This window comes from Octodon degus, unplaced genomic scaffold (assembly GCF_000260255.1).
Source record: "Octodon degus isolate 3935 unplaced genomic scaffold, OctDeg1.0 scaffold00120, whole genome shotgun sequence".
Lineage (NCBI taxonomy): Eukaryota > Metazoa > Chordata > Mammalia > Rodentia > Octodontidae > Octodon > Octodon degus.
The window spans coordinates 374,361-395,224 of NW_004524696.1; positions in this window are offsets into that span (position 1 = coordinate 374,361).

Sequence of the window (20,864 nt, forward strand, 5' to 3'; positions counted from 1 at the left end):
AAAAATGATGGAAACATGTAATGAACAATACAAGAAAGAATTAGAATTCATGAAACAAGTTCAAACAGATATCCAGGATATTAAGAACTCCATTGAAATCTGGCAAAACCATTTCAATGAAACTGAAGATAGACTTTCAGATCTTAAAGACAGTGTTGCAACTAATGAAAGTGAAATAAATGATCTCTTAAAACTAACAAGGTTTATGCAGACGCAGGGGCTAGGAGTTCAATCCTCAGCCTGCTGTGCTGGCCTTCCCCTAGGGCACACTGAGATGGTGATTGGGACTGGGCGCGGCGGCGTGCACCAGTATTCCCAGTGCTTTGGAGGCTGAAAACAGGAGAATCACTATGAGTCTGATCTACATAAGGAGACCCTGTAGGCCCATACTAAATACATAAAAATAAATAAATAAATAAAATATTTTTTAAAAACCTAACAAGAAACCAGGTAATAACAATTCAGCAGCTACAAGATGATGCAAAGTAAAATGATATAAGTAGAACACACAAACCTGAAGGCCAACTGCCAATGAAGGCCTTGTTCCCAGCTGAAACCTCCTAAGATTGTTGTTTATCATCTGAATTTCTATCAAATTTCTACCCTTCCAACTTCTCACCAGAATTATCCATCAAGCTTGGCTTGCACCATTCTATGGATTTCCCAGCATATATCTCCAAATCTTCCAAACACCTTCTCTAGGGGCCAACCAAATAGCTCAGTGGATTAGCACACTGTTTAGGCAGAAGCAGGGGCTGGGAGTTTGATCCCCAGGCCTGCTGTGCTGGCTCCACCCCAGGGCATGCTTAGAAAGTGATTGAGCCTGGGCATGGTGGCCCACGCCAGTAATCCCAGCACTTGGGAGGTTGTAAACAGATGGATCACTATGAGTCCTATCTATACAGTGAGATACTGTATAGATACCCTGTCCTAAATACACACACACGCACACACACACACACACACACACACCACTGAAGCAGTTCTTGAAACTTCTAAACCGGCTGGTGAGATGGCTCAGTGGTCTAAAGCACCTACTTAGAACAAGCTTCACAAAACACAGGGACCACGGTTCAATCCCCCAGCACCACAAGCCAGCCAGCCCCGCCCCCTGGTGGGCTGAGCTGGACACACACACACACACACACACACACACACACACACACACACACAAATAAAGAAAATTTAAAAATATTGTAGTTCTGGCAATAACCTCACTTCTCTGGTAACAGATCCTGCCTTGCGTGCCTGGCTCCAGGCAGAAAGAACATGGTTTAAGGGTTCAGCAGAGGCAAAGATACTCAAGTTGTGGGAGCTAGGAAGCAGAAATAAAAGGGAGTAATTAGGGAGAAAGTCATGATTTTCCAGGTTATATCACCAGTGACCCACCTTTCCCCAAGCCCCACCTCCTAACACAAAGTCACTCATCGTGTCTTCATGATCCAATCACCGCCCCACAGGACTGCCAAGGAAAACATGAAGTTCTTGGGAGAAAATTAGATTTAAAAAAAAACCCTAACATCCATTCATTTCAAGGTTTATATATGAGAGAACTGGGCTTTTTGAAAAGGGAGAGACGGAACTAAACCTGAGATCATGCACTGAATTACCATTGAGATTTGGAAGGCATTGCAGGGAAATTTCAACAACTTCATGTTATCATAGATCAAATCCAACTTCTTCAAATTCTTTCATTCCCTTTCAGGGGCCTTCTTTCCTCCTTTCCAGTTTCCACCATCCTTGTGCTTGTAATCATTTGATCTGGTGTTAATCTGAATTCACACTCCATGATCTTTCCTGCTCAAATTTTGCTCACTTTTGTGCCTGTTACACAGGGTTGATTCTCACTTCAAAACATAGATAGATATTCTTCCAAAGCTTATAAATGGCACCAATTTGGCTTTAGATTTTCCTGAAAAATCTAAGACATTTCTAGTGGAAATCAGTTTTACAAAGAGGGTTTATTAAATCAATGTTAAGTTAATTCTTTAAAAACAGCAAAAGCTGAAAAATAATTTCCCCCACATTTTTTAGACTACAGAAGGAAAATGGAAAACATGAAACACAGAAATAAAGTCTTGTTGAAACAACCTTAAAAATCAGCTTGTATCTTCCTTTATTATGCTCTGGAAACTCTATGTTACTCTAGATAGTGATTTATTTAGTTCAAGTGAGTCAGAAGATTTCTTTGGTGATGCTGCTTCCTTTTATCATTATTTTAATCAAGCTTAAAATTTCATGCATAAAGACTGTAATGATAGAAGTATTGAAGTTTGGGTTGGCAGACTTTGCAATAAATAGACATGTGGCCTAATAACTCATGCTGTGTAAGGAATACAAACACATGATGATGCTTATTGTAAAGCAAGTACATTCCCAGCAATGTATACTACCAAGGGTATACTGTGCCAAGGATTCAGAAGATGATTCCCTTCCATTTATATCTGTATACCTTGATACCTTATAAATATTTTTTCAGGATTAGTTTTGTCAGTTATAATTTCTTTTTCATTGTATGTAAAACAGTGTAGTGGCCACTATTGTCCTTCTTTCTTTTTAGCTACAGGTACTGGGCACTTTAACTTTCACATTGAACTTCAATAACTTTGTCAGATTTGATATATTTAAAGTAAAACCAGGAGTGGTGGTACATACCTGTAGTACCAGCACTCAGGAGCCTGAGAGAGAAGGATCATTGTGAATTCCAGACCAGCCTACAAAAGTGAGCCAAGGCCAGTCCAAACTGCACAGGATCGGACGGGTTGATTACTCAAGTTTGCAGACCAAAAATTAGAGAAACAGAAGGGCTACAAAGGTAGCCAAAATTTTGGCCCTAGCCATTCAAGGTCAGTGAGAACTCAGGACATAAGAGAACCTGTATTGCAACATCATGTAACTCAGTGGTTTCTCAAATTTCCTGTTCAGGGAAATTACAGAGCTACAGAGGAAAGTGATTGACGATGTAGTGTGTGCCTAAGGAGAGTCACCTAGAGAGAAAAGAATTCTCTCAGGCTTTCACAGAAAACAAATTGGTCAGTAATGGCCATGACTCATCCACATGGTTGACACTGACAAAAGATCTACAAACTGCTGTACATGGTTTCAGGGTAAATCCTGAGGGGATTTAACTGACCTTATTAGATACAAAAGTGACATTTTTTGTTATATAGCTCTTGCTTTATCTTGGTCTTAACCATCCAGCAGAAAAGTATGAAAATGGGGTATAAAAGTAAAGCCACATTAATATGCAGAGCTGTATAAGGCTCAAGTCAACAACTTCAGACATTGCCTATTCTGTGGATAACCCACTACTATTATGAATTACTGGACTATATTGGATTATTTTGCTGGATTTATGCACCTACAATATTTGAATAGCAGTGGAATACCCATCTCTGACAAAACTAAACAAAAATGGGGTTATAAAAGAAAGACCATTTTGTAGTGAAAAAAGTATATGTATCTGTATATACAAAATAGTTAGGATAGATATACAGCTACTTTCTCTTAGTTTAATGAGAAGAAAGATTTGTACTAATAGTGTTTGGACAAGATATCCTGTCTGCAACTTGTACTATGAATAACTACTACAAAGACAATCTACAATGTATTAATTATTGTAACCATCCTACTAATCTAGTTTGAAACTCTCATTGCTATTTCTTTCTCAATAAAATTAATTTAAAAACTGCATAGGAGACCCTTTCTCAAAAAAAGAGGGGGATATATTTAAGGTCTTCATCCTCTGAAGTTAATACCATTGTTTACAGAGAATTTCTTAAAAGTCCTAACCAAAAAAAGCCCTAATCAATATACACCTTATCTGTGAAGATCACTAAGCATACTAGTCTCTCCTACTTGATATATATCTTAATACTAGTTATCCATTTTATTCAATGTTCCTACCAGATTGGAGTCTCTTGAGAGGCCAGTGTAGGAAACATTTTGCTTTGAAATGCCTTAATATTGTCAATCAAAAATGGCTATGTCACTTCCTATATAGTTCTACCCTGTCCTTACTTTTATCCTTTACAATTAATACACTATTGATAGTAAAATACATCACAATATAAGCCTGTCTAAATACCTTTATCAGAGAATTCATTCAAGATCTGTATTCTGTTTGACAGCAGCTTTTGAAATGTCACCTACACCTTCCTCTGTCCATTTGGTTTTAGGTAACAATTACATAAGCCAATTCAATCATCTAGATACAGATTTAAGCTCAGTTTTTAAGGCAAACTGAGCCAAGCAGTGGACTACAGAAATTTAGTGAGGCAGTTCTTTCCTTGGCACAAATGTTAAAAGATTTGGTAATTGGAAACTAGTGTTCGACATTATTTCTATTCCAAAGAAGACATGAGAAAAAGGCAAGTGGGAAAAACAGAAACAGGGAAGCTGATATGAGAGAGAGAGAGAGAGAGAGAGAGAGAGAGAGAGAGAGAGAGAGAGAATAAAGAAAAGAAAAATGTAAGAAAAGAGATGAGACAGAGAGCGTTGACAAAGATAGAATAAATAGCAAAGCAAGATAATGAAATTCTGAAAAGATAACAGAATAAAGGTGGTAGGAGAAAAAGCTAAGAAATCTAATTCAAAGAAATGAAGAAATAACATAGATGAGAGACATCTAGTGAGAGAAACATGAGAAGAAAGTAAGGGGAAACGTAGTCAAATACATATAAAGAATGGGAGAAAGAAGAAAGAGATGGGGGAGAGATGGGAGATAAAGACACAGAGAAACAAAGACAGAAACAAGGACAGAGAGATGGAGAAATGAACTGAGGGCAAACTGGTGGTATTTGTAAATCAGAATTAAAGTGAGAAAAAACTGATAACATTTGATTTTTTGTTTCTAACAGAATCCAGATTGCTTTGATAAAAGACTATCTTTAATTTACATAAAACCCTATGCCAAATACCTTGATATTCTTTTAATGTCACTTTGTGAAAACTTGTCTATGTTGAATACCTGTCATTTGCATCAAAACTTCCTGAAAATACAACCTGGGACTTTTCTTTTACTTCATCCAGAAAAGACTAATTGTTCATATCAGAGAAGAACATCATGTACAAAGCCAAACCTATCATCCCTGTATATTTCAGTTAGTTAATCCGGCTTCAAAAATTATTTTAAATTAAAATGTTGAACCAATTTTAAAGTTAGATATAATTCTAGAATAGCTATGATGTGAACTGAATTTTTAAATTTAGTCATCCAAGGAATCAAATTCTTAAGGATATTTTAAGTATTGTAAGAGGAAAGTTTTGTTTCACACAGTGATTTCCTGGCAATGATGTACAACTTATTTTATGGCCATTCTTGATGACATGGAATGAGTTAAGAATTAGGCAAAAAGGCCAAGTGCTTAACATGTTAACAAAATATTTGTTCATTACTGAAGAAAGGGATGATTGTAATTAATTTGACAAGAGGATAGCATATGAATTTTACAACCACAAAGTGAGGTTCTTAAATGCAAACTATGGTGTGGAATGATTTAATAAGAACCATTTTTTTCAATCCAAATATTTTTACTACTCTTAGTTAATGTTTTTAACTATATTATCCAACCACTATGGTAATTTATAACCTACCTTCTTCATACATATAATTAAACTGAAAATATTTAAATATTGTTCTTATATCTTCAAAGTTAGTGTACAAATAAGATAGGAATAATTACTTTGTAATCATATGTTCCATTATGGAAAAGGAACAAAGACAATTCTAGGATATTTTGTAATAGCTGGTCATTCTTTGGTCATGTTGCTTATAACTGAAATATGCATCTTGTAAAATTTTTTCTATTTCTCCAAGGCTTCCAGAATTTAAGTTTGCTTTTCTGCTACAAAATGTAAAAGATTATAAATTAAGATTATAGGGAAATCATTTTAAACTTAGGTTTTGGTTAAGCAGTTACACAAACTTCATAGGTCAAAGGCATTGATAAAGGTGAATCAATAAATTGCAGAATAATCATAACGATTTGAATCTATGCAACAAAGATTTGTAAATTAATAAAATAGGATACAGAGATAACTGGAAAGTATGAAGTTGATCTTAGTTTTGACCAAAGTGAGCTTTGAGTACTTATAAGGCAATTAGTAATATCCTTTTTGAAATTTCTCAATTGCATTTTCTAAAATATGAGCATCAATATTTAGACATATGAATCTCTTTATTTCCCTTTCTGTGCAAATTATTAAATCTATTTGCTCCATATTTTTTCACAAAAATTTTGAATTAAATAGGCAGCAATATTTGCTTTCTTTTATTTTTCTCTCCCTATTCTCTATGAATCCACTACCACCAGGATCTTGTTTCCCTTACATCAGCAGGGACTGTCAGCATCATGCAAGGCATCCATGTTGGATGTCTCTCAGTTCAGTGGACAGCTCTTAGTTGTCTTACTCAAAAACAACAGCAGTGGCCCAAATACTGTTTTTGCCTCAGTGTTTTTTATTCTGCTTTATTCAGTTCATCTACTTTGGTTTTTATCATTGCACATGAGCCACTTCTGTCATCTTTGCTGATTTCTCCTCTTCACAACAACCTTGGGGAGCCCAGAATGGCTTTAACCTTCCCTACGCGCCAGTGAATCCAACTAGTCCATTTGTCTCTCATGAATTCCTGAATGAATTATTTTTATACTTAGCACTTCTGGTGCTATCCTAATAGACATTTCATTTCCCATATCTTCCTGTCTTTCCCCATTTTAACTGTAACATTGGTCAACATAGTGAGGGACGTGCCATTCTTCTCTGAGACCTCTACTGACAGAGCTACAGGGTTCTTCCCTTCTTGCTTATCCTGACTGGTGTACTAACAGCATTAAACTCAGACGGATATTTTTTGATGTAAGAAAATTTATATTATATCTTTATTTAAAAGCTTTTGAATTCATTTCACCAAGGGTCAGAACCAAAACCTGGAAGAGATCTTTAGAGGTGCTGTAAAGTCTGGGTCTTTCTTATCCCTGCCAGACTTTTCTTCTCCTAAGATTGAACCACATGAAATTATACAGTTCCACTTTAGGGATTTGGCATTGACTAAAACTGCAAGCTCATAGACTTAAAATGTGCATGATTATTATATTACTTAATGTTGGAAAATCCAAATACTTCTCTATTTTTAATACTCACATTCTAATGAAGTTATCTTAAGATTCAGAAGGAAGGGGCTGGGGAGATAGATCAATAGCATAAGCACTTTCCTGGCAAGCACAAGGTCCTGAATTCAATCCTCAGTTCTGAAAAAAAAAAAAAAAAAGATTCAGAAGAAGCAGGGAATACTTTCACAAATCTAACATGAAGTTGAATTAAAACTTTGATCCAGTTCAGTCTGATTTTAAAATACATACTCTTAACAATAAGCTAGCCTGCCCCCAATACTGTGATGGAGAAATGGAGTTTTTCATAGTTCACAGATATTTGGAAACAATTTCCTTTTCATAGTACATGGAAAATTTCACTTTCTAAAAGATGGGCACAATCATCCAAAGTCTTTGGTTTCAGGAGTGTATTCAATTTTTGAATTTTCTTAGACTTTAGAATATTTTTATATACATAAGGAACTATTTCCGAGATAGGACTCAATTTTACAGAAAAAATTCTTTTGTTGTTAATATACACCTTATGCACATAATGAAAGATAATTTTATATGGTCTTTTCTGAACCTGGTTTATTTATTTATATTTTATTCATTTATTTATATTTTAGGGAAGGGTCTACAGGGTGCTCAGGGTCTCACTACTAGATCAGACTCATAGTGATTCTCCTATTTACAGCCTCCCAAGAGCTGGGATTACCGGCACGCACCACCATGTCCAGTCTCAGTCGCCATTCTCAGTGTGCCTCGGGGGCGGTGCCAGCACAGCAGGCCCTGGAATCGAAGCCCTGGCCACTGCACCTGCTTGCAGGTGCTTTAATACCCTGAGCTATTTCTGGCCCTCTGAATCTGGTTTTTATAGTAAGTGTAAAGGGTTAATTTAAAAGTAATGTGATGAGTTAATGTAAAACTAAATGTAAACAGTTACTCTGCTCAACTTTCTGTGACGCTGCTTCCTTGTAAGACTGCAAGGAGGGTTGGTGTACATTGATAAATCATCAATAGACTGAGAGTTCCCAGAAAACAATGCTCCCAGAAAAACATGTATGCTGAGTAATGGTCATGCTGTGCCTAAACGTACTCTTCCATGTTAAATGACAAATTTATTTGCCAAACAGGATGCAGTTTCTACATTTAAAACCTCTACACCTCTAAGGCTCCTGGCTGTTTTTCCTCTCTTGTGTGAGTATGGTCAAGCGGTCAAGACCCACATAAAAGGCTCATATTAAAATTTTAATTTGGACTCAGATCTGGTTTCTATGTTGAGAACCCATAACAGTAAGCTTCACATCTGCCCAGGAATGGAACTTTTCACTTGTGACATCATAGTGACTTTCAAAAAGTTCCAGATTTTAGAAAGTTCTGGATTTTGGATTTGTGGAGTAGGACACTTAACCTTTCTTAGGAGTAGAAATTATTTATCACTTCTGAGTTCTAATCACATCTTAGAAGATTTTAAAATAGTGCTTGCGTCAGTGAGATAGCTCAGCTAACTAAGTGCCTGCCTACGCAAGCACAAGGACCAAGGTTTGATCCCCAATACTGCATGCTGGCCTTACCCCTAGGCACACTGAGCCAGCAACCAAATCTGGGCATGGTGGTGCGTGCATGTAATCCCAGAGCTGGGGAGGCTAAAAACAGGAAGATCACTGAGTCTGAGCTGTGTAGTGAGACCCTGTACCAAATACATTAAAATAATTAATAATAATAATAATAATAATAATAATAATAATAGAGCAGTGCTTAACATGCATTGGTTTGAATTCTAATTCTTTATGTTGAGTATTTCTTGGCCTTTTATGAAAGATTTCACATAAGTTCGCTTGAGTTTGATGTCATTGCTCATCTAATGGTACACACATTTTCCTATATTTTTTCCATTATAATTCTACCTTTTTTGTTTTGAAAATTAATACAATTATTTGCTTCTCAGAAGTCCTTAACTGGGGGCCTGCCCATTAGCTCAGTTGTTTAAGTGCCTGCTTAAAGCACTCAAGCTCAAGGTGATGTGGCTCAAACCCAGATAGGACAAACTAGAAATGCCCTAAAGGCATCTTCTGGCCTCAAAAAAAAAAAAAAGTGTCCTTAACCAAACTATTACTCTTTCCAAGGCATCTCCTAGCATATCACATGCTCTAGAGTGGCTGTTTTGTTTTTTTCCTGTATTTTAGGTAAAGGTCTACAGGGTGCTCAGGGTCTCATTACTAGATTGGACTCATAGTGATTCTCCTATTTATAGCCTCCCAAGAGCTGGAATTACAGGAGCACACAACCATACCCAGTCTCAATCACCAGTCTCAGGGTGCCCGGGGGTGAGAGGTGGCCAGCACATCAGTCCCAGGGATTAAACCTCTGCCCCTGTGCCTGCTTACAGGCACTTTAATTTGCTGAGCTATTTGGCCTGCCCTTCTAGAGTGGCTTTTTCAGAACAAAAACAACAACAAAAAATCCCAATATGTATCGCATACTCCAAACATACTCTGTTGCTAGCTACTTAGAATTATGCTGTGCATTTTACAGTGTCAAATTTTGTGAGAATAATTCTGAGTACATCTTTACTGATGAAAGTTTTTTTGAATAGCTCTGTGATAATCTATGCGCCATCAGTAATATTATGTTAACATATTTTCACACAACATATAGCTTATGTAATATTTTCTAACAACTCAAGATTGGTAGTAATTCATTAAAAATGAATTCATTAAAAATTTGGGTTTATCATTGTTTGAGTAATGCCTAAATAATTTTTGTACTCCTGCTTAATTTCATTCCCAAATGTATTTCAAATAAACATTTAAATACCTTGTAGTCAACAAGTACCTAATTTGGGCTGGCCTGATAGCTCAGCAGATTAAAGTGTCTGCTTAGGCAGACACAGGGGCCTGGGGTTTGATCCTAGGCATTCCACCCACCCCCAGGATGCCATGAGACAGCAAATTAGGCTGGGTGTGGTGGTTCACACCTGTAATCCCAGCACTTGAGAGGCTGAAAAACAGAAAGATCACTAAGAATACAATCTTTGTAGTGAGACCCTATAGATCTGTACTAAATATAAAAAATAAAGTCCCTAATTTGGAAAATTCTCTTGTGTATGTATTTCTCATGTTAACACAGGTGGCCATAGAAAGGATACATTTTCTATCCTTCCAACTTTAATGAAAAAAGTTTGACTTTTTGTTTGTATACATGATTAAGAACCATTCCATGACATCCAGTGAATAACTCAAACAATGCCATTAAAAGAAAGAAATACCCAAGAGTTTTATTTTGTCACTACTTTCCCTTTTCATTGTGTACAGTTGAATGATTACTTTTCATTTTAATAGAAGCAAATACTCTAAGACAAATTCTTTCATCCATATGATTCATTGCAATATTAAGAAAGAAAACAATATGTCTGGTAATGACACATACAACCATTTAAATTTGGTGTTTGGTATTAAAAGGTATCATTTGAAAATGAAAGTCTGGATTGATAAGCAAGAGTCAAACCAAACCACTTTCCGAACTTTGCTTTCTCTGAGTAATCTGATTTCCCTGATATCTGTTCATATAATTATAAATTCTTTGTTAATTCTGAGTAGCTTTGTAATGTTTTACTGCCATGAAATCCTAGTTCATATGGTCCTTAAAAGATATGTTGCTAGAAGTGTGTGCATATGTTATTTCTTTCTTATATATCCTCAGGGTGAGTGCTTTCTGAGATTCTTGGATGATGTTTATATATTTTTAATTTGGAAGAAAATATTACTCTCTTATTACAGAATAAGAGCACTTATGTTAGGATAGAATGATCATAGGCATATTTCTCCAGAAATTATCATTCCTCCAAGCAGAGACTGACAGTAATTTTTTCTATTGGTTTCAGTTATAATTTGATGGTCTGGTTTGCGATATGAAATTGGATCATCTTCTTAACAAACTTGAACCTAAAGTATGTTACTTAATGTTCATTTAAAAAGATAATATTCAATATATTTTTGGCATTTATTACAGTTTTGATACTTTGAAAGTAGCTTTAATTTATAATTTATATTTTATTACAATTTTAAGATGTAAATTATTTTTGTTATTTATTATTTGGATAATAGTTGTTCAGCAATAGTGATAGAAGTATTATGATTATTCTCAATTTTATTCATATAATAAATATATTTCATAATTTTAAATCTATACATATATAATATGCAGCTTTTCTTATCTATATACAGAGAGACCAGTCTCTACATAACACTTGCAGATTATAACGCCCTGTATCTCAGTTATTTTTCACTCATTGCTGGGACAAAATAGCCAACAACCACAATTAAGGAAGGAAAGGTTTATTTAGCTCTCAGTTTGTGGAGGGTTCACTCCATGCTCAGATGGTTCTAAGGCAGAGAGGCTTGTGGTAGAGGGAAGATGTTCATGGCAACAGAAAACAGGAAAAAGCAAGGAGAGGAGCAGCTGCTGTGGCAGCTAGCAAGCCTCTCTCCCTTCCTTATACTGTAATCAGGTTATCTGCCCCAGGGCAGTGTAGCACTCACATCCATATTCCCAGCAGTGGAAATAATGCTGGGAAATAATAACAAACTCTAGAAGTCTGTCCCAGTGACTGCATGAGGCTTTGGGGGAACAACTAACCACAAACCATCACACCCTGCATGCATGTATTTATTTATACATATGCAAATGGACTCATTGGGAGCAATATCTTTACATCATTTCTAATTTTAAAATTATTGGAAATAATGCTATAGAAAAATATCTTCCACATGAATCTTTTTTATGTCTAAATCATAATTTATTGGATGCAATGTTTCTAAGTCAGAAGATACAAAATACAATAGAGCACACAAATAAATACTTTTAGTGATACAATGTTTGCTAAAGACTTTTGACCAGTTTAGCAAATATATACATATATATATATATATATATATATATATATATATATATAATTATTGATATTATCCATTTTTAAGTTATGGTATATCACGATTGTAATCATTTACTTGATTAATTATACAATGGTTAGGAGATAATTTATGCAATCTTGATCAATGGAAATTTAATCTGGTTTAACATCTTGGTAATTAAGGTAATGTGTCATTTACATTATTAATGAAATAGTATTTTGAAAGTTTTATGTTCTTGTGTTTAGTCAAGTTTAGTTATAGATTTAGTATCCACTTTTATTTTTTTATTTTTTAAAATACAGAACAGAAATGTAAAGAAAAAAGTGTAAGAAATGATACAAGATTTCACTCAACTAAGTAATAGAATTCAACACTGGTTGCCTTATCACATGATACTATCTGTAAATTAGTTATTCATATTATAAGATGTAAACATGTAAGATTTGTTTAAAAATATAAAAGAAGCTATAAGAAATTAAAAAGAAAAAAATCAGAGTATAAAAAAAATTAAGCATTCATTGCTCCTTTCAAAAGACCAGCAGAAATTGATGATACAATTATCAAAACTATTCCTAGGAATAGTTACATATATATGAAGACATATGTATTTTCCTTTCTTACATTTGGTCCTGTCATCATCACTGTTTTTCCTTCTCATTGAAAAATCTCTTTCCCTTTCACCGTATCTGTCATACCTTTTAGACTTTCATTGCTCTTTTAAGTTTTCACACTAGTAAAATAATCCAATGTTTGCACATGTGGGTCTGATTTATTTCACTTACCAATATAGTCTCTAGATGCATCCATTTATAAAAACCTTGAATTTGTCTTTTTTATAACTGAATAATACTCCATTTTGTATCCATTCCGCCATAGATGGGCATTTGGGTTGTTTCCAAAATTCAGCTAGGACAAATTGCAATGTTATAAACATGTTTGCACATATATTGCTGTGGTATGATGATTTCACCTCTTTGGTGAAGTACCTAGGAAGGGAGTAGCTGGACTGAATAAAACCTACAATCCTAGATTTTTGAGGAATATCCCCACTGATTTCCATAATGGTTGAAGCAGCCAACACTCCCAACAACCATGGAGAAGAGTTCCTTTTTTCTTCACAGCCTCTCCAGCACTGGTTATTGGTTGATTTCTTGATGATAGCCATTCTTTCTGACATAAGATGGTATCTCAGCATTGCTTAAATTTGAATCTCTTAAATGAAAAATGATGTTGAACATTTTTTCATATATTTATTTGCCATTTTTATGTCTTTATTTGTGAAGTGTATATTCAAAGTTTGGGTCTTTGAATTTTGGAGGTTCGATTTTTTTTTTACTAGTTTGCATGTTCTAGATAGAAGGCCTTTTTCTGACGGAAAGTCTTCAATAATTGTTTCTCACTTTGTTATGTTTCTTTTTACTCTGTTTGTGACTTCTTTGGAAGTGCAGAAAGTTTTCAAAAATATGAGATTCCAATTGTTGATTCTTTGCAGCATTTCTCATGCAGTTTGATTTCTATTCATGGACTCTACCTACCCCAGTATCCTTAGGTTTCTACTCACTTTACTTACCCCAGTATTCTTAAGGTTTTTACCTACTTTCTTTTCCAGTAAATTTAGTGTTTAGATATTAATATTTAAATCTTTCATCCATTTTGACTGTAGTTTTGTGCAAGGTAATAGGCATGGGTATATTTTAAGCCTTCAACATGTAGAAATTCAGTTTTTTCAGCACCATTTATTAAAGAGGCTATCTTTCTTCCAGTGAGCATGTTTGGCCTTTTTGCTAAAGATAAGGTGGCTATGTGTGGTTGTAGTTGTGTTTCCATCTTCTAAGATGTTCCACTGATCCTCAGGTCTTGGGTTTTTTTGCCAATGCTATGCTGATTTTATTGTCAAAGTAGCATTATAGTATAATTTGAAGTCAAGGATTGTGATAACTTCTGCCTTTCTTTTGTTACTTTGGATTGCTTTTGCTATTCTATTTCTTTTATGGTTCCAGATAAATTCTAAGAATGTTTTTTCTAGACCTATGAGGTATACTAATGGTATTTTAATTGGGATTTCACTGAATCTCTATAAAAATTTTGGAATTATGGCCATTTTCACAATGTTGCTTCTTCCTATCCAGGAACAAGGAATGTCTTTCCATTTTCTAAAGTCATCTGCAATTTATTTTTTATAATACTATAATTTTTATTGTATAAACCTTGTACTTCCTTTGTGAGATTGATTCTTAAGTATTTCATTTTGGGGGTGTAGAAGGAGTAGTTTCCATAATTTCTCTCCTGGTGCATTCATTGTGTATAGAAATGTTATTGATGTTTGAGTGTTGACTTTGTATCCTGCTGTGTTGCTAGATTTGATTTTTAAGTTTACAAATCTCAGTGTAGTTTTGGGGGTCTTCTATGTACAGTATCATGACACCTGAAAATAATTATAATTTTACCTATTCCTTTATAAATATTATTACTTTTATTTCTTTCTCTTGTCTAATTGATCTGGGTAACATTTCAGAACAATATTGAACAGTAGTGTTAACAGTGGGCATCCTTGTCTTCTTCCTGATTTTAAAGTGAAGACTTTCACTTTTGGATATTAAGTAAGATGTTGGATGCTGGTTTGTGATAGATGGCTTTTATAAGGTTGAGATACAGATCATATATTCCAATTTTGAGACCCAGCTCAAGCCTAGGCCTGGCGAGTGTGTGGGAGACCTTCCGCACTCCCCTAAGTCCACTGAAACCCTGAGGACCCAGCCCAAGCCCAATGTGTTAGACCTTCAGCCATGCTCTCAGGACCCCTCCAGACCCATCCCAAGCCCAGGACCTGAGAGTGTGTGGGAGAACTTCCATGCTCCCTTTTGCCTGCTGGATCCCTCTGGACCCAACCCCAGGCCCACTTGAGAGTGAGCCTTCTGGCCTGCTCTCTGGACCCCTCCAGACCCAGCCCAGGCCTGCCATAGAGGCCTGGGGTGAAACTGCTACTGAAGTCGCTCCACAGAGCCTATGGGCCATATATTCCAATTTTCTGTAGTGTTTTTTTTTTTTTTTTTTTTAAATGATGAATGAATGTTGGACTTTGTCAAAAGCTTTTTCTGCATCTGTTGAGATGATCACGTTATTTTTGTCTATGGCTCTGTTGATATGGTATATTATATTTATAGTTTTGCATATATTAACCCATCCTTGCTAGCTTTTGTCCTTCCTGGGACAAATCCCACTTGATTGTGATGTATAATCTTCTTATTGATTTGCTGCATTTTGTTTTCTAGGATTTCCCTGAGGATTTTTTCATCTGAGTTAATTAGGAAGACAGGCCTGTATTTCTGTTTTTTGGTTGAGTCTCTCTTTGGTTTTGGTATCAGAGTAATATTTGCCTCCCTAAATAAGTCTGAAAGAATTGCTTCCCTTTCAAGGGTTTTTCATGGCCTGGGTGTTTCTTTGTTGGTGATTTTTTATTACAATTTCGATCTCTTTGGCTGATATTGGGTTATTCAGAATTTTTATATCATCTTGATTTAGCGTTATTAGTTCATACATATCTAGGAAGCTGTCCATTTTTCTGTATTTTCCATTCTGTGAGAGTAAAAATTTTTGAAATAAATATTAGTATTATTCTCAGTTTCTATAGCATCTACAGTGATTTCGCACTTTTTGTCTTTCACTGCATGAATTTGAATTTTTCTTTCCTTTTTTAAATGTAGTTGACTAGGAGATTATCATTTTTTAGTATTCTTACAAAGAACCAACTCTTTTACTCATTAATTCTTTGTATTATTTTTTCATCTTCATTACATTTATTTCTGCTCTGAGATTTGGACTTGCTCCACTTTTTCTAGGAGTTTGAGGTGCATCACAAGATTATTCATTTAGGCTCATTATGTTTGCCTGATATGAAAATTCATGGCTATAAATTTTCTTCTTATGACAGCTTTCATTGCATTCCATAAGTTCTGGTAAATTGTATTTTCATTTTGTTAGTTTGTAAATATTGTTTTGTTTTGTTTTTCCAGAAAGTGGGATTGAATTCAGGCCCTTGTGCTTGCCAGGAAAGCACTTATTCCACTGAGCCCTCTCCCTGGCCCTGTAAATATTGTTTAATTTAGTTCTTACTTTCATCCATGACCCACTGGCTGTTCACGAAGGTACTATTTAATTTCCATGTGTTTATAGATTTTTTGCTGTTTCTTTTGTCAGTGATTTCCACATTCATTGCTCTATGTTCAGATAATATACATGGGATAATTTTGATTCCTTTGCATTTACTTAACCATATTCTATGTGCTAGCACATGATCTATTTTGGAGAACATAACATGCACAGATGAGAAAAGTGTGTATTCCATCACTGTTGGGTAGAACACCCTTTAAAGGTGTACTAAGTCCATTTCTTCACAAATTCACTCTGGTTCTGTTATTTCTTTGATCATTTTTGGATGGCTGATTTATCTGCTTGTGTCAGTGGGGTGTTAAAATCCCACAGTAGAATTATTTTATTGCTCATTTGGTTTTTCATGTTAAAATTTGCCTTAAATAGTTTATTGCTCCTACTTTTGTTGCGTATATATTTATAATTGTTATTTTTTCCTCTTGAAGTTATTCCGTAACAAGTACGTACTGACCTTCTTTGTCTCTTTTAATGACAACTGTTTTGAAGCTGACACTGTCAGCTACTATAATAGCTACCCATTCATTTTTTCTGGTTTCCTGTCACATGGAGTATTGTTTTCCATCCTTTCACATTCGATGTATAAATTTTTTTTGAGTTAAATATGTTTCTTCTATGCAGCATATTGTTGGATTTTGTTGATTCACTCTGCCCCTCTGTTTTTGATTGCTAAATCAAGGCCTTTTGTGCTGATAGTTACAACTGATAATGTGTTGGATTTTCTTTGGCTTGTAGTTTTATTTCAGGAAACCTACTTTTCCCCTTTGCTCAATTGCTTTCTCTGCTTGTTTGCTCTCTTCTGTTGTTGTTGAAGTTGTGGTCATCTTTGTCTCTTTCTAAAACATCTGCCTATACTTTTTGTAGGGTTGGTTTGGTTGTCATGAATTCCTTCAGTTGTTCTTTGTCATGAAAGTGTCTAATCTCTCCATTAAATTTTCCAGTTTTTCAGGATACATCAATCTGGATTAAAAGTTGTTTTCTTTCAGGACCTCAAATATCTCACTCCAAGCTCCTTTTTACTTGATGGTCTATGTTGAGAAATCTCTTAGATTCTAATGGCCTTCCCATTATCAGTGATCTGTTTGTCTCTCTAACAGCTCTTAATATTCTGTTCTTGTACATTCCAGGATCTTGATTATTATGTCTAAGGGATGATTTATTTTGGTCATGACTAGCTGGAATTCTATATGCTTCAGTTGCCTATATATCAGATTTTTTCTATGCTTGTGAAATTTTCTGCTACTACTTCAGCAAACAGTCTTTTTATGTCTTTTGTGTTATCTCTACCTGTTTGAAACCTATTAGTCTTACCTTATATTTCTTTCCTTTAAAAAGAACAAAAACTTGTCACTAGCTTTTATTGAATGCTCCCCATTTTCATAGCCTGACTTTAAAGATCTACATTCTTTTTTTTTTAATTTATTTATTTGTGTGTGTGTGTGTGTGTGTGTGTGTGTGTGTGGCCAGCTCAGCCCACCTGGGTGAGCGGCTGGCTGGCATGTGGTGCTGGGGGATTGAACCGAGGTCCTTGTGCTTTGTTAAGCTTGTTCTAAGTAGGTGCTTTAGACCACTGAGCCATCTCACCAGCCCTACATTCTTTTTTAAAGTTTCTAGTACTAGACAAAATATCATACCATATCTTATAAGTATATTGCAAGTCAAAGATTTCATAGAAATCATAAAACAAAAATTAAAATTAAAAAACATTATGAAAATTAATTAAATTTAATTAATTAAAAATTAAATATTTCAAAACAATATCCAAAACTTAAAATTAAATTGTGAGTACAACTAAGAAACCAGAATATAGTGTATCATATATATGAATCTGTGATCTGAAATTCAGAGTACTCAGACAGTATTTGAATAGGTTAGCATATACAAAAATATCAATGAACAAAAAGTTTTCATGATAGTAAAGAATTACTAAGAATGAAGCATAACAAAAATACTAGAATGGCAAATATATGTCCAGCACTTCTAACAGTTTGGGGACAGGATATCGCACAAAGTTCCTGTATGTGGTAGATGTGGACAGTGTCCATGGTGCCTATTGGTGGCCATGTGTGACTTGTGGGACTGAGCTACTACCATTTCCTTGATATCCACCCTGTAGACCCAGACAGAATCATGACCCATAGGGTGCAGGAGAGGTGCATTTGTAGAGTATGCTGAAGGAAATATTTTGTTACTGTATACAAAAGAATAATTGAAAGATTGCTGTTGTATACCTCCTTTTCTCCTGTGTTTAATTATTTGCCTTATTTGGTAGGTTCTTTCCATTCTCATTCATGGAGTTGTGATCATTTTGATCCCTCTCTAGAATATCTTTTAGAAGTCTGGGTAGGGTTTGCTTTATCGTCATGAAAATTCTTTCATTGTTCTTTGTCATAGAAATATTTCACTTCTCCATTAAACTTGAAAGAGAGTTTTGCAGGGTACATCAGTCTGGATTGGAATTTGTTTTCGTGAAAGACTTGCAGTATTTTGCTCTATTCTCTTCTTGACTTATTGGTTTGTGAAGAGAAATCTTCCATTATTATGATGGGTTTTCATTTAAATGTGATCTGTTTCTTTTCTTTAGTGGCTTTTAGTATACTGCTCTTGTGCTAGATTTATGGGATCTTGATGATTGTATGTCTGGGTGTGGTTTTAATTCAGTTAATGTTATTTGGAATTCTACATGCTTCAGTTATAGTATGTCAGAATGTTTCCCATATTGGGAAGTTTTCTGCTATTACTTCTGTTCACATACTTTTTATATCATTTGTATTGATTCCTTTCTCATTGATGCCTATTAGTCTTACACTGTTCATCTTTGCATCACCTTGCAGATGTTGAATTATTTTTTCCAGCATCCTAGTTGCTTTTAAGAGATCTTTTCTTACCTTTTCATTAGCTGCAATAGTGTCTTCAATGTCTGAAAGTCTATTTTCACTTTCATTCAAACGGTCTTTCCAGCTTGTGATTGAGGTTTTAATTTCCTGTATAGCTCTTTAAATCTGCTTCGTGCATTCTATTTCTTTCCTATGTTGGCATTCAAGGATTCCATCATTTTTATATTCTCCTTTTTCTTTATTAGTGTCCTCTTTAAAAGCACTTATCACTTCTTTCATTATAATTATCCTTTCCTTTTCTACTTCAGAAATTATTTCTATTCTGATTTCCTCTATACCTTTCTACCATTGTTTCTTTACTTCAGATACTATTATTTCAAAGATTTCAGGTGTGTGTTTTCCAATTTTTTCTATGCTATTGTCTCTTGCATTTGTTCTGGGTGGGCTTGGGGCCTGAGAATGCATTTTTCTCCTCTTTGTCATTTTGTATAGCACTGTCTTCTGACATTTGGTGTAGAGATTTGGTGTAGCTATTATATTAGAAATAGGTCTGGATCTAGCAAGTTCAAACTGATCCAAGTGGGTGTTATTTGGGTCTGCCTTCTGTGTTCTACTTCTTCCTGTTGCAGCCCTTGGAAGTGAATCTACTGTGTCACTCTGACAAGATGTTCTGCTTCTGGATCAGCTGGGTGGTTCTTGCCTCTAGCCTCTCTGCAGGGAGTTCTGCTACAGGGTTCCACACTGGGCCTGTCTAATGAAGGAAGTTCCACACACATGGAACTGGGCACTGGTTGGGATGAGAATCTTGTGGTCTGGTGGTCTGGTGAGCATTCCCACACATACAACAGCCTTGTCTTATTTCTCTTTGCATCATCTTGCAGTAGTTGTGCTATTTCCTGGTTTTTCATTAGTTTTAGTGATGATTCCTTTTGTGTTCATTAGCTGCAGTGATATCTTCAAGATCCAAAATTCTGTCTTTCATTTCATTCAAGCATTTTTGCCAGCTTTCAATGAAATTCTTAATGTTCTGGATATCCGTTTAAATCTGTTTCCTGTTTTGTAATTCTTTTTTGTATTGTTCATTCAATGTTTCTATTATTTTCTATCCTGCTATTTTTTTTAAATCTGTGTCTCTCTTAGATTTACCAAACAATTCTTTCATGATTATTGTCATTATTTTTAACATGAGAGGTTTTTTCTGATCTGATTTTTTCCATAGCCTGATGGAGTTGTTCCTTTACAGTTGCTATCATCTTCAACATTTCATGTATGTAACGTCCAAATTCTTCTGTAACCTTGTCTCCTGGACTTGTTTTGGGTGAACTAGGGGCCTGAGATTATCTTTTGTTTCTTCTTTTTGTCAATTTTTGCAGTGATTGTAGATGGGTGCAGTGCAGGTCAGCAAGGTTGTGCAGAGAGTGGGAGGACGGGGTGGTGTAGGCTCGCCAAAGTTCCTGCTGGGTGGTGCCCAATGTGGTTTCTACCTCACTAAAGAGAGAATGGCAAGCTGCAGTTCAAGAAGGATCCCATGATGATCAGTGCAGGATGAAGATGTGCAATTCTCTCTTGATTGTGGTTTGATGCAGTGTAGTGCTCCGTGATGCTCCTGCGGGTCACTGTTTTAGTCAGAAGTCTCTGGTGATCTTCAGGGCAAGGATTGGTGGCAGGAATCAGCAAACCCAGTTTGGAAGACTGGTGGGGCAGGGCTATGCCTGCCAAGTCTCCCCAGCACCCTTAAGAAAGTAACAGGGTGTTGGGCAAAATCAACAAACTTGGGAGGGAAGGTTGGAGGGGCAGAGACTAGCCTACCAGGTTGCTCCTGGTTTTTATGCTTTCTTTCTTTTTTCTTTTTT